This window comes from Phaenicophaeus curvirostris, chromosome 4 (genome assembly GCF_032191515.1).
Source record: "Phaenicophaeus curvirostris isolate KB17595 chromosome 4, BPBGC_Pcur_1.0, whole genome shotgun sequence".
Lineage (NCBI taxonomy): Eukaryota > Metazoa > Chordata > Aves > Cuculiformes > Cuculidae > Phaenicophaeus > Phaenicophaeus curvirostris.
This window is the reverse complement of record NC_091395.1, coordinates 75702062-75716711: the sequence shown is the minus strand read 5'-3', so window position 1 is coordinate 75716711 and position 14650 is coordinate 75702062. Positions and strand designations below refer to the sequence as shown.

The 14650-nt window shown below is 51.4% G+C and overlaps 1 protein-coding gene across 3 annotated transcripts in view; it reads left to right on the top strand.

Annotated features, from left to right (window-relative positions):
• LZTS3 (leucine zipper tumor suppressor family member 3) overlaps positions 1-14650 on the top strand; it is a 58578-nt gene that overhangs the window by 23998 nt on the left and 19930 nt on the right. The window contains exon 1 of one of the 3 annotated variants that reach the window (XM_069856639.1): positions 7588-7822. The exons of 1 other annotated variant lie outside the window; for it this stretch is intronic. The gene's annotated coding sequence lies outside the window, so the exon portion shown is untranslated. Of the gene's footprint in view, positions 1-7587; positions 7823-14650 lie in introns of those variants that run through there. One more of the 3 variants, XM_069856636.1, reaches the window with a different exon arrangement.

Here is a 14650-nt window from a genome sequence, read left to right as displayed (position 1 = left end):
CAAGGATGTTTAAGCAAGCTTCTCCAGTTTAGAAACCAGTTGGGAAACCTGGTAACCCCTGACTTCCTCAAGGCTACTGCCTGGTACCTCGTCAGCATTGCTACCATCGCTGTTTCTCTTGGGGTTGTTCAGCCAAGGCATGAAGTGACAGCAGAAAAAAAGGACAACAATGCTCCCCTTCCCCTTTTGTTTTCCAGTTTATATGTTTTAGATGAACGTCTTGGCCAGCATTAATGTGGTTCGAGCTCCTGTGAGAGAAACAGACGCTCTCCTCCCCAGCGGAGGCTGTGTGGTTTGAGGACTGGTGAACAAAACCCCTCTCCGCTCATTCTTCAGCTGCAGGAAGGAATGTGCTCATTTAATGCCCATTTCTTCAGTTATGATGAGCAGGCACAGGACAAGAGGGCCATATGGCTAGGACTAGCTTTTACACAGCATCACATCTTCCCCCCCAGGCACCTACAAGCCATCACATTGGAGCATCCCAGCACACACGCTGGGTTTTCAGCACCAGCAGCTAGAGATGCAGGAGCCTCCCTTGATTTATGGGAAGACCTGGGCGATGCACCAGGTTGGGGCTTGCCAGCGCCGCAGAGGCTTTGTCTGCTCCGTGTCGATACAGGGGGAGACAGCTTAAACCAGCAGGGATGTCTTTGCCAGAATAGGAAACCATCTCTTTGGATGACATAAACCAGAGTCTTTTGGCTTGTTCGTGTTGCTTCAAGCTGAGCGGGCAGATGTCGTCATGGATTGGAGATAAAAAGTGTCCCCCCAACATAGCAGATGGCATCAACCCAGCTTTGCAGTATCAACCCAGCTTTGCGGCACCAACCCAGCCTCAGGACCCCCTGCCAGGCCCCTGCGGCAGCTTGGAGAAGGTCATCTCCCATTCACAGCTCTGTGTGGGTATGAGGGGGCTTCACACGGACTCAAATTATTCCCTTTAAGAAGTGGGAATGACCTCTATCAAGTTCCAGATCATTTCAATAGGGGGATCCCACTGTGCAAGTACTGATGCAGGTGAGCCTCTAGATACAGAGAAGGCTTTTGCATCCCATAAGCAGTCAACAGTTTCTTGCAAAAATAAATACTGAGTGCTCACATGACATTTTTCCTGGGAGCTCAGCCACAGAGTTCGCTCAGATTGTGCAGATTGGTGGTGATTTTATCAGCTCTTCTACCAGTAAAGTTGAATTTTCTGGCATGGCAAAGCCACACCACCCTACCAGCAGCTCTCTGCCCATTTGGCTGTGGTTCCTATGGTCCATGCAAGACATCCACAACAACCAGATGAAGAAACATCTCTCCAGAACCAAGTCCTTGCACGTTCAACACCCACTGACTGTCACAGAAAGCAGGCTCAGGTCCTTACTCCAAAGACCAGGCTGGAAATCTCTGGTCTAATAACAGGGACTGGAGAAGAGCTTCAAACAAAGGCTGATCTGGAGGTACCATATGAGATCTGCTTTCAGCATGCAACCTGCTGGATGTCAAGAATTTATTACAAAAGCAATTAGTTCACAGCTGAGGTCTGAAGTTGTGATGTTGGTCTGGAAGCTTTGGAAGTCTCTAGCCCAACTGTCATCATCACTAGACAAAGTTGGCCTTGGCATTGCCCAGCCAGGGCACGAAGACATCCCAGGATGGAGATGCCTTCACCTCACTCATGACCTGAAAGTCCCTCACTTAGGAGTTTTTTCTGCTCCTCAAGGCTTTGAAATTGAACTTTCCTCTAAATAAAGGAGGCTAGCTGGAGGGAGGAGGAAGACTCTTACTCACACCAGGAGGTTTTGCACTGAGAAGTTCCTCCCCAGAGCTTTTAAGGAAGAAATCCCAATGCATAGAGCCAGGCATCTCCACTCCTATATCCATTTCTACTTCTGCCTTGAGCACATCAATGCTTTCTGCTGCTGTTCCCCAGGGAGAGTACTGGGCTAGTGATGCTCCTTCAGACCTCACTAACATTTTGCTCCTCTCTGACCAGTGCAGACACACTTAACCACTTCTGCAGCTGCAGTCCAGGGACCCCAAAGGGTTTTAGGATCTTGAAATGTCTCTAAGTAGAGTGACATCCTCCTTCCAGGGGAGATGCTCAGGGCATGCCTGTTCTGCAAGGAAAAGGAAAAGGAAGGATCTGGGGAATAATGAGTTTGGGGTTTGGTAGGGTTGATTTTTCCTGTCCTCAAGAGGGAGGGAAAAAAACGAACAAAATTTTTCTTTCTGAAAACTGAATTTTTTTGCAGAAGAGAAAAAATCAACAGGGTGTCCTTTATCAGCAGCCAGACCAAGGGATCTATTGAGTAGAGGAAGAGGATCTGCTTCTTTCTTTTTGTCCTGCTAAACCCTTTGCAGCCTCAGGACTTGTTCTGGAGATCCACCACCTTGGCACGGGCATCGTGGTCATGAACAGCTTCAGCCTGGTGTGGAAAGAGAGATTTGGAGAGGGGCTGCTTCTCAGGCATGAGCTGCTGGAGCTGGAAAAGTCAGGGTAGACTCATCGAAGAGCTAGTGGTGCCCTCCTAGAGCAAGAGGAGCCTCTGATGTCTGGTGGGGCTGCCTGGGGGCTGCTGTGTTTCTCCTGGCTGTTTTAGGGCAAAGGCTGGGATTGTTTCCATCTGAACAAGGAAAACCACCCCCATAATGTCTCACCTGAAAGGATTAAACGAGGACTGAGTCTGAATTCAGACTCCAGCTCCAGAGTGGTTTCTGCTTCCCATGCATGGCTCCACACAGCTTGTGGCTCCAGCCTTCCCCCAGATGGATGAGCTGGTCCTCATGCTTTCAGCCAAACCTTCCAGTTCCTCTTCATCTGTACCTTTCCAATCCCTTTCATGAGGGTCAAAGACCTGTAAGGGATGCTCTGATGGATGCGCCACTCCGTCAGCTACCCAGCGTCCCCACAAAACGAGCTATGGAGCCAAACATATCTTGGAAAGAAAATCTCTTGCAAGTCGTGTTGATAACAATGATCTTGCCTAATTTAACAAGCAATTAAGAATCATAGAATGAATCACAGAATCATAGGATGGTTTGGGTTGTAAGAGATCTTATAGATCACCTAGTTGCACCCCCTCTGCCGTGGTCAGGTTGCTTAAAACTTGGTAAGAACCCATTGTCAGACCCATGGTTCTCCAGCCAGAGTCTCCTATGGTGGGTAACAGAAACCACCACCTGGAAGCACCACAGGTGATTGGGTCTGGTGCACAGTTTGATCATAGTTGCCTAAAAAAGAGCAGTGCAGAGATGGATAGAACCCCCAAAAAGATGAGACCAAGCCCCGGTGGCTTTGTCCCATGAGTATAGGGAAACACAAAAGCCTGGATGCAGCTGGTTGTGCAACAGTGCCTGCACAATGGGGTGCTGGCTGCGAATTGGGGGGGTCTCTGTTGCCTCTCAGAGGTGGTGGAGAAGGTTTGGTGGGGGTGAGCTCGGTGGGTGCAGAGGTTTTTGTCACAGCGACTGGAGACTTGGGTAAGAAATGGGAGTTGAGGATTCAAAAGTTTATGACTTGCCTGCGAGCACCAGGAGTATGGATGACCCCGGCGTTCCTGGTATTCTCCAAAAACCTCCAAGGCTGGAGGCTGCAAAACCTCCAAGGTTGGAGGCTGCAAACCCCCCGGGCCAGGAGTTGGTCCCGTTCAAATCACAGAGCACCACATCACATTTCCACATCGCCCACCAAGGTTTCTCTGGGGCTTTGCCCACCTTGCTGCAGCCTCCAAAGCAATTTTACTTTCTTTCATTTATTGGAGCAGCTCGAGACTGGCGCAGCCTGTCAGGTGCTTGAGCTTTTATTCCACACCTTTGTCTGCTTTTCTGGATCCAGAAAATGCTCTGGATTAAAACTGGGGACACCCTGAGATGATGAGCTGTGGTGGAACTGGGCTTGGGACAGGTGGAGCAGCTCCTTCTAGATGAGCAATAATAGTGCCCAGGTTGATTTATTGATAATTTTGCTATCGTTAAGGGGGTTTCCAAGTAGCTGCTGGGCTCTCTAACCCTTGTGCTTGCAGAGGGATGCTCTGGGGCAGCAGCAGCAGCCACAAGCTTGGACCCAGCACAAGCTTCTAGTGTTCCTCATCATCCTCACCATCATCACTCCCAGGCATAGGAGAGAAGGAGGAGGGGGCATTCCAGGAGCACCCCCGGTGAGCAGAGAGGGATGGAGGACAGGCAGGAGGGCAAGGAGCCAAGGCCATGAACTCCACAGCAGAGGTTTCAGCTGGTTGTGCAGCAGTGCCTGCACAATGGGGTGCTGGCTGCGAACTGGGGGTCTCTGTTGCCTCTCAGAGGTGGTGGAGGAGGCTTGGTGGGGGTGAGCTCGGTGGGTGCAGAGGTTCTTGTCACAGCGACTGGAGGCTTGGGTAAGAAATGGGAGTCGAGGGTTCAAAAGTTTATGACTTGCCTGCGAGCACCGGGAGTATGGATGACCCTGGAGTTTCTGGTATTCTCCAAAGCCTCTTCCATCATGATTTATTCATTCGTGGGAAGCACTAAGACATAACACAACCCGCAAAGAGACAACGAGCATAGCCTTAACCAGCTGTAATTTCAGGATACTTCCTGCTGTGAGATCTGCTGAGCCCGGGGGATGCTGCAGCTCCACACTGTGCAGCCAAGGGTTCCTTTCCCTGGGCAGCTTCCCCAGATCCCACCGGTGGGAAGGGTCCATGCCCTGATGAAGCTCCTGGATCAGCTCTGATTATTGCAACAGCCATCCTGGGGATGGAAAGGGCTTTCTATTTATATTTCCAAGGTGCGTGCCATGCATCCTGCTGCTGGGAAAGTCCTGTAGCAATGTGTAAGGCAGCCTGTTTCTTGGAAGTCTTTGCTTCTAAAGTCTAAGGGCAAAATTAAGAGCTTGAACCTCCACAGGTATCCATTTTGGTGTAATTTCCACTTTTCCCATGCACCCCAGCAGTGCATTTTGCCATGGTTTAAATGCATGTGTAACCCATATTTGATTATTGTTAACATTATTGCTGTTTTACCACTCTTGCTGCTATCACCCCACTGCTAACGATGCTGTGTTTGCAAAGCAGCGACCAGCGACTCCTTCAATACCCATTCATCCTGCCAATAGAAAATTCACTTGAGCAAATAAGTCGAAATTAGCAGCAGCTTTGTGGAGCTTGATTTCCCTCGCTGTACTCCTTTCACGACGGCAAATAATCTAATGGAAGTGTTGAGGCCAGCTGGCCCCTGACGGGAAGCCTGATTGCTCTCCTGCCGCAGCGCTGGCAGCCACGGATGGAGGAGAAGGAGTCCTGGACCATCCTGTATCGCTAGGGCTCCGCTCTGAAAGATGGAGAGGTTTAGGAGGCATAAAGTGATGGCAAAGGAAGGAGGGCAGGATCCAAGTCCAGCCTTTATGGGGTGATGGGCATCATCCCATTTGTCCAAATGAGCTGAAACCAGCCAGAAACTGCCAGATTTGGGGGAGGACAGATGGACAAGTAGAATATTTGATGCCTGCGTCCTCATCTGCAATAAGCAGGGGAGAAAGCAACTACCCCTTTCCCTTTCCTCTGCGTTAATGGGCTACAGCAGCAGTAAATCCCTCCATAACTTTAGTCTTTGATGTTGTTTAATGCATGTGTTTAATGTGGATGACACTAAGCTGGGTGGAAGTGTGGATCTGCTGGAGGGTCAGGAGGCTCCAAAGGGATCTGAACAGGCTGGACCGCTGGGCTGAGACCAGTGGGATGAGGTTTAACAAGGCCAAATGCCGGGTCCTGCACTTGGGGCACAACAACCCTGAGCAGCTACAGGCTGGGAGAAGTCTGGCTGGAAACTGCCTGGAGGAGAGGGACCTGGGGGTGTTGGTTGACAGCGACTGACCATGAGCCAGCAGTGGCCCAGGTGGCCAAGAAGGCCAATGGCATCTTGGCTTGGATCAGAAACGGCGTGACCAGCAGGGCCAGGGAGGTTCTTCTCCCTCTGGACGCGGCACTGGTGAGACCGCTCCTCGAATACTGTGTTCAGTTCTGGCCCCTCACCACAAGAAGGATGTTGAGGCTCTGGAACGAGTCCAGAGAAGAGCAACGAAGCTGGTGAAGGGGCTGGAGAACAAGAGGAGCGGCTGAGAGAGCTGGGGGTGTTTAGCCTGGAGAAGAGGAGGCTGAGGGGAGACCTCATTGCTCTCTACAACTCCCTGAAAGGAGGTTGTGGAGAGGAGGGAGCTGGGCTCTTCTCCCAAGTGACAGGGGACAGGATGAGAGGGAATGGCCTCAAGCTCCACCAGGGGAGGTTCAGGCTGAACATTAGGAAAAAAATTTTCATGGAGAGGGTCATTGGGCACTGGCAGAGGCTGCCCAGGGAGGGGGTTGATTCACCTTCCCTGGAGGGGTTTAAGGGACGGGTGGACGAGGTGCTGAGGGACATGGGTTAGTGTTTGATAGGAATGGTTGGACTCAATGATCCAGTGGGTCTCTTCCAACGTGGTGATTCTATGATTCTATGATTCTATGTACAGCTTTATCAGGGAGTTTGGGGTTGAGATGGGTCAGCGTTGACACATAAAGAAAACCTGGCCTTTCTGGGTGTCAGTCTGCCTCTCTTGTGCACTTTGGTGAGGTTTAGGGTAGCAATTAACTCAAAACACCTTGAAAACAAAAGATGAGGCTGTTTCAGAATTACTGGGCTGGATTCGTGCTCTCTGCCCCTCTCTCCATCGTGAATGGGCTCTTGGTTCAGCCACGCAGCTGGGAAGCATCCCCTTCAGGATGGGAGAGTGGAGGAGCAGGGTCTTGTCCTGGAAAGAACTCAAAATGACCATTTAAGCAAAAAACAGGCAGTCAGACCCCAAAATCCCCATTTGAGCAAAACTCAGCTTTTGGATCCTAAAATCCTCATTTGAGAAAAACAAGCAGTCAGACCCCAAAATCCCCATCTGAGTGAAAACAAGCTGTTGGACCCCAAAATCCCTATTAGAGCAAAACAAGCTTTTGGACCCCAAAATCCTTATTAGAGCAACACAAGCTGTTGGACCCCAAAATCCCTATTGGAGCAAAACAAGCTGTTGGACCCCAAAATCCCTATTAGAGCAAAACAAGCTGTTGGACCCCAAAATTCTTATTAGAGCAAAACCCAGCTGTTGAACCACAAAATCCCTATTTAAGCAAGAACAAGTCATCAGACCCCAAAATTGCTGTCTGAAAAAAACAGGCAGTCAGACCCCAAAAATCTCTATTAAAAAAAAAAAAAAAATCAAACAGTTGCTGGACCTTAAAATTCCCATTTGAGCAAAAATAAACTGGCAGACCCCAAAATCATGATTGGAAAAATAAAACCAAATCATTTGACCCCCCCAAAACTCTGTTTGAGGGAGAAGAAAGACAGTAGTCCCCAAAAACTCTATTAGAGCAAAACTTACCAATTGGATCCCAGAATCCCTATTTAAGCAAAAACAAGCAGTCGAACCCCAACATCCCCATTTGAAAAAAAAACAAGTTATCAGACTTCAAAACCCCTATTTCTGCAAAAATAAGCCGCCAGACCCCAAAAATCTCCATCTGAGCAAGATCAAGCTGTCAGACCGCAAAATTCCCCTTTGAAAAACCCCAAGAAATCAGACTGAGAAGTCCCCGTTTGAGGACACGAAGATCTTCTCCGCCCCGATGGGTAGAAAGAGTTAAGATCCCGTGGGCGCAGGCGGCCCAATCACACCGAGCTCTTTGCGGCCCTTGGCCCCAGCACAGCAGCAGGTTGCTCTCAGCAGGTGTTATTTTAAGTTTTTTCCTGGGTTACCAAACAAGGAGACGATGAACGTGGAGATCCACCGAGGATGGGGAGCTGGAGGATGCACCCCTGGGTTGCCCAGGTAAATCCTGTTGGGTGCCGGCTTTTGGGGACGCTCTTTCTTTTCCTCTCCTTCCCCCTCTCACTGATCGTCTTTGTTCGAGTCCAGAGAGAGGCCAGGCAGGGGAATGAAAGGTTTTCAGTGGATCATTGTGGGGCTGAGCTGGTGGGACCCCACCGCAGGTGTTTTTTCAGGATGGAACATACCCACTGGGCTGTGGTGGCACCAGGGTGTTGGAGCAGAGATGGGGTGCAGGGAGGTGGGTTGCTCAGAGTGGGGAGAGCTGCTATTTTCCCTTCCTATAAACTCACCCTGGATCACGCTGGCGTCCGCCAGCAACAGGACTTTGCACCCCAGTGGGGTTTGGGGCACCCCCCTGGTTAGCGGCGCTAATCCCAGAGGTGGGGACAAGCCACCAAGGGGCTCACTTGGAACGCGGTCTTTGGGGAGGAGCGAGCATGTCCCAGGCTGGCTCCGCGCCCTTGAAATTCCTCAGGGTAAGTTAATAATAAATCACAGCCAGGTCAGCAGTGTGGGTGGTGGCTGGGAGCTGGTGGGGCGTCCCCTCGTTGTCCTTCCTGCAGGGACAGAGGGTTGGGCAAGGTCTGGGGACAGCAGACCCAGGCAGGGGTCGTGGAGACCCCTGTTTGGCTCCTCTCTGGAGATGGTGGCTCACCCCAAGGGGCAGGAGCAGGCTTACCCTGGCAACGCTCAGGGCAGGGGTCTAAACTGGGTTGGGTGGGGGAAACTGGTGACAAGGGAGGTCCTCCTGCTCCCATCGTGAGGTGCTCAGGGCCAAGGAGTACGTTTGTGCCAGGGAATAACATTGGGATGCCCCAAGATCTGGGGTCAGACAAGGATGCTCAGGCAGATGCTGGGGTGCCAGGCAAGGTAGGTAGCTCCCCTCTGGGTGACTTCCAGGGGACAGCAGGCACTCGGCCAGCACTTTATGGTGAGCCGTGAGCTTCTCTGTCCCCCCTGCTGTGATAATCTACATCAGGCAGCACCATGGGGACAACCAGCAGCAGCTCATCTCCAGCCACTTTGCTGAGTAGGGAGGCCCGGAATAAGGGGAAACTGAGGCACAGAGGGCTGGGGTGACTTCAAGTGGTCCAGCCTGTGGTGTAGAGCATCCCAGACCAGCAGCTCCACAACCAGCACCAAGGCTGTTCCATCAGACCATCGGTTCCCCATGCCAAATGAATCCAAGGAGTTTTCCTTGTGCAACCAAAGCATTTTCTGGGCAGTGGTTGTCACCATGACTGCACTGGGAGACAATGACCAGCCCACAGCTGGTGCTGAGCATCTTCTGTGTGCAAACAGAAGGATAGGTGGGCATGGATGAGATGATGTCCAAACCCTTCCTGATGGACACATAGGATTTGGGTTGCTGGTTTGGGCTAAGCTTGAAACCATCCTGTCTTGCTAGCACTCTTTGGGATGATGGGGACAGATATGCCGTGTAATGGAAAATCCTTCCTTTTACATGCCATGTAATGGAAAATCTGTCCTTGGGGGCATCCTGGAGGACACCAACCTGGATCCAAACCTGGGTTTCTGATCGCAGCCTGGGAAAGCAGGAAAAATGCCCCTGAGGATGACTGTGTCAGCCATGCAGCCCCATTTCCCCATCCAAGGCGACACCAATGGACAACCGCAGCATGGCTTCCTAAAACTTCCCCCCTCCATCGCAGGATAATTCATGGTGGAAGTGATCTTGGGGGTCTCCAGGCCACCACCTTGTCCCTTGAGGTAGGCTCAGCTATGAGCCCAGATCCTACTTGGTCCATTCAGGGCTTGAAAACCTCCAAGGATGGAGACTGCCAAACCTCCAAGGTTGGAGACTGCAGAACCTCCAAGGTTGGAAACTGCAAAACCTCCAAGGTTGGAGGCTGCAAAACCCCCCGGGCCAGGGGTTGGTCCCGTTCAAATCACAGAGCACCACATCACATTTCCACATCGCCCACCAAGGTTTCTCTGGGGCTTTGCCCACCTTGCTGCAGCCTCCAAAGCAATTTTACTTTCTTTCATTTATTGGAGCAGCTCGAGACTGGCGCAGCCTGTCAGGTGCTTGAGCTTTTATTCCACACCTTTGTCTGCTTTTCTGGATCCAGAAAATGCTCTGGATTAAAACTGAGGACACCCTGAGATGACAAGCTGTGGTGGAACTGGGCTTGGGGCAGGTGGAGCAGCTCCTTCTAGATGAGCAATAATAGTGCCCAGGTTGATTTATTGATAATTTTGCTACCGTTAAGGGGGTTTCCAAGTAGCTGCTGGGCTCTCTAACCCTTGTGCTTGCAGAGGGATGCTCTGGGGCAGCAGCCACAAGCTTGGACCCAGCACAAGCTTCTAGTGTTCCTCATCCTCCTCACCATCATCACTCCAAGGCATAGGAGAGAAGGAGGAGGGGGCATTCCAGGAGCACCCCCGGTGAGCAGAGAGGGATGGAGGACAGGCAGGAGGGCAAGGAGCCAAGGCCATGAACTCCACAGCAGAGGTTTCAGTTTCAGGGGTTTCACCCCTCTGCTGCCCCTTCCTGGGGGATGGGGACCGGGGAGAGGGGTGGTGGAGCATGTCCCTGAACCACAGAGACAAACCCAGGAGGAAAACTGATAGCAGAGCGGGAGGATTAGCTGGGGGAAGGTGGAGCAGGCTGCACTATTCAGGCTTTGTTGGGGTGGAACAATGGGGCCTTTATTGAGGAAAGGAGGTGGTGGGTTGGCAGGCTGGCAGGGACAATTTGGTACACAGAGTGTCCCTTGGTCAGCTGGGAGGAGAGGGCACTGGGATGTGGTATGGGAGAGTTTGGTACCCGGTGTCCCCTAGCTGGCTGTGGGGGCAGGGAACTGGGACATGGGATGGGACAGGTTGGTACCAAATGTGTCCCTTGGTCAGCTGGGAGGAGAGGGCACTGGGATGTGGGATGGGGGATGGGATGGGTTGGTACCCAGAATGTCCTTTGGCCACCTGGGAGGAAAGAGAAATGGGACATGGGATGTGGGATGGGACAGGATGGTGCAGCGAGTCCAGAGAAGAGCAACGAAGCTGGTGAAGGGGCTGGAGAACAGGCCTTATGAGGAACGGCTGAGAGAGCTGGGGGTGTTTAGCCTGGAGAAGAGGAGGCTGAGGGGAGACCTCATTGCTCTCTCCAACTCCCTGAAAGGAGGTTGTAGAGAGGAGGGAGCTGGGCTCTTCTCCCAAGTGACAGGGGACAGGACGAGAGGGAATGGCCTCAAGCTCCGCCAAGGGAGGTTCAGGCTGAACATTAGGAAAAAAATTTTCACGGAGAGGGTCATTGGGCACTGGCAGAGGCTGCCCAGGGAGGTGGTTGGGTCACCTTCCCTGGAGGGGTTTAAGGGATGGGTGGACATGGTGCTGAGGGACATGGTTTAGTGACTGATGGGAATGGTTGGACTTGATGATCCGATGGGTCTCTTCCAACCTGGTGGTTCTATGATTCTATGATTCTCTGTCCCCATACAGGGTCCTGACCCCATGGCCACCCCTCCCAAACTCTCTGGCAAAGGGAATCATGGCAAGTGGTTTATGAGAGCGCTTTGTGTTTCTTCTGGGGCCCCAGAGACCCTAAGAGTTGAGAGCGAGGAGTATCCCATGCTGGGGACATCCCACACCAAGTGTTGTCACCTGCTCTGGATGTCAGCATAGGGACCTTGGGGTGGAGAAAGCCATCCATCATCCCACAGGCTCTCCCTCACAGTGATATGGGCTCTGGGAAGAGCCAAGAGCCGCCTGGGTCTTTTCATCTCCTCTCTTTTGTTTCAGGCTTATTATGTAAATAGCTGATGCGGCCCCTGTAATGAGAAAGTAGTTTCCCAGAATACAAAAGGCTGTAATTATCTCATTAGCAGGCGGAAAGGAAAAGGAAATGTTTCTAAGCCGCTTGCTTGTATTTCCCACAGCAGCCCATGAAAGGGTAGCTCCTGCAACGGGGACCTTCCTGCTCCAAATCCTGGCACCCTGACCTGATGCCGCTGCATTGGCAGGAGAGAAAAGCAAAACGCAGTCCTCGCATCTCAAAAATGGCTTTTTACTGGTCCCAGTTATCCTGAGTTTGCTGCGGGTCCTTGTATGGAGCCCCAGTGCTCACAGCGGCTGGGATAGGAGGTTGTGGGAAGTGGTGTGGTCATAGAGGGACAGGATGGTCCCCATCTTCTTGAACTGGACGTCCTTCTGCAGGACTCCCAAGGCGGGATCATAGCACAGAGCTTCAGGGTGGGTTTCTGCGGTGTTACGCCTGCAACAGGATGTGATGGGAAACAGCTTTAGCAATATCATAGAATCATAGAATCATAGAATAACCAGGTTGGAAGAGACCCACTGGATCATCGAGTCCAACCATTCCTATCAAACAATATGGATGTTCCTTTTAGGAGAAGGCACCTAGGATGGCTTTGATTTCTGAATCCATGCTTTCCTTGCTTCTAGCTAAACACACAGTGCTTGAGGACAGAGCTACAAAGGTCCCTGTAAAGCACCAGTGCTGCAGGTCCTTGCTGAGGTATCCAAACCTCCTTTCTAGTGCGGTTTGCTCTTGCCCAGGCTCTCTATTCCTCTACCCAGATCATGGTCCTGTGGTCCTGGCTGAGTCCTCAGTGAACTGGCTGGAAGCTGCCGATGCAGCAGCAAACTCTGCTGGTTTGGGTTAACTTTCTGCCAGATTTGTGAGTTGGATCAGTCTGTGGAGAGAGTTAGAAGATCCAGATCTCTCCCACAGCAAGGACTGGATGGAAAGCTGGTTACGGGCCACAATTCCTGCAGTTTCCCAGGGGATTTGCCTGGCTGCAAGGGAAAAACTGCAGAGGGTTCTCAGACTATAGGGCCTTGGGGAGAGAAAACAACTTTCCGCTTGCTTTTGTGTGCAAAGCCAGCCCCAGAGCTCAAGTGTCATGTAGCTCCTTAACAATATCACCCTGCAAGCCATGGGTAGGTCTCTTCCAACCTGATGATTCTATGATTCTACGATGTAAACTCATGGAATCACCAAGGCTGGAAAAGACCTCTAAGATCATCCTGTCCAACCGTCAGCCCGACACCACAGTGCCTACTAAACCATGTCCTGAAGTGCCATGTCTACACATGGTTTGGACACTTCCAGGTATGGTGACTCCGCCACTTCCCTGGGCAGCCTCTTCCAATGCTTCACCACCCTTTCAGTAAAGATTTTTTTCCTAATATCCAATCTAAACCTCCCCTGGCGCAACTTGAGGCCGTTTCCTTTGGTCCTTGTTACTTGGGAGAAGAAACCAACACTCACCTCACTACAATCTCATTCCAGGGAGTTGTAGAGAGTGATGAGGTCTCCTCGCAGCCTCCTCTACTCCAGGCTAAAAAAACCCTAGTTCCCTCATCCACTCCCTATAACCCCTGTGCTCCAGCCCCTTTCCCAGCTCTGTTCCCCTCCTCTGGACGCGCTCCAGCCCCTCAATGTCCTTCTTTAGAGAGAGGCCCAAAACTGAGCGCAGGATTCAAGGTGTGGCCTCACCAGTGCCAAATACAGGGGCAAAATCCCTTCCCTGATGTGCAGACACACGGCATTTCCGTGGCCAAAGAGGCATCTGGAGGTGGCTACAAGAACTTGGCACTCCTTGATCCTCCATCCTCCCATTGTGAGTTTCCTTTTTGGCCCTGGGTGAGGGGAAAAGCTCCCCATCTCAGAGCTCCCGTTTCCTTCAGCAGGGATAAATGGCAGAAGAGAGGTCTGTGTCGTAGGGAAGAAGCAGGAGTTGTTCATCTGGCATTATCCGGCTTTTGGTTGTGGAAAAAGTCTGAGATTCCCATGTTTTCTCAGGCAGGTTCAAGTGCTTTCATGCTGTATTTCAGCAGGGGAGGAAAACCTGGTAGTCACTAAGTCAGGATGTCAGAAGAGGGGGAAAGGAGTTGGAGGAGGTGCAGAAAACAGCTACAAGAATTACTTGAGGGCTGGGAAAAAAAATGCCTGTGAGAGACGGGAAAAGCTCGTTCTATTCCCCTCTTCAAACCAAGGCAACTTAAGAAGGGTGTAGAAGAACAGGAGGTGCCGACACATGGGAGCCAGGAGAGAGCTGCTGTCCCTGGCTCTTGCATCAAACTTTGTGGAGGTGCTCTGAGCCAGGTTTGGGTCATAAGAAGGCAACTGGTGATGGCCCATGACACACAGGCAGCAGAGAAGTAGCTGAATGGTCTTTTTGGAGGATGTGAGGGTCACAAAGAGGCGGAGGACTGTTTGCTCAGCCTGAAGAAGGAGAGGGATGTGACTGCAAGTTGTGTCTGAAACTGTTTGATAGAAGAGAAAAGACTTTCTTCCAGTACTGAAAGGGGGGCTACAGGAAAGCTGGGGAGGGGCTCTTTATGAGGGAGGGCAGGGACAGGATGAGGGGGAACGATTTTGAGCTGCAAGAGGGGAGATTGAGATGAGATCTTAGGAAGAAATGTTTTACTGTGAGAGTAGTGAGGCACTGGCCCAGGTTGCCCAGAGAAGTCGTGGCTGCCCCATCCCTGGAGGTGTTCAAGGCCAGGTTGGACGCGGCTTTGAGCAGCCTGGTCCAGTGGGGGTGGAACTGGACAATCTTCACAGTCCCTTCCAACCCAAAATATTCTATGATTCTATGATATGTTGGCCTAGTCAGATCGCAGTTCTTGGCTTTCAGTGGTGTTTTTTCTCTAGGACTTGTTAATGTTTCACCAGGCACAGGTGGTTTCACTCCCTACAGGTGTCTTCTCACTGCTAGCCCATTACCGGTCTTCCCTTCCCTCTCCATATAATTTTATAGAAGAATCATAGAATAGTTTGGGTCAGAAGTGTCCTTAAAGGTCATCCAGTTTCAACCCCTCTGCCATGGGCAGGGACAC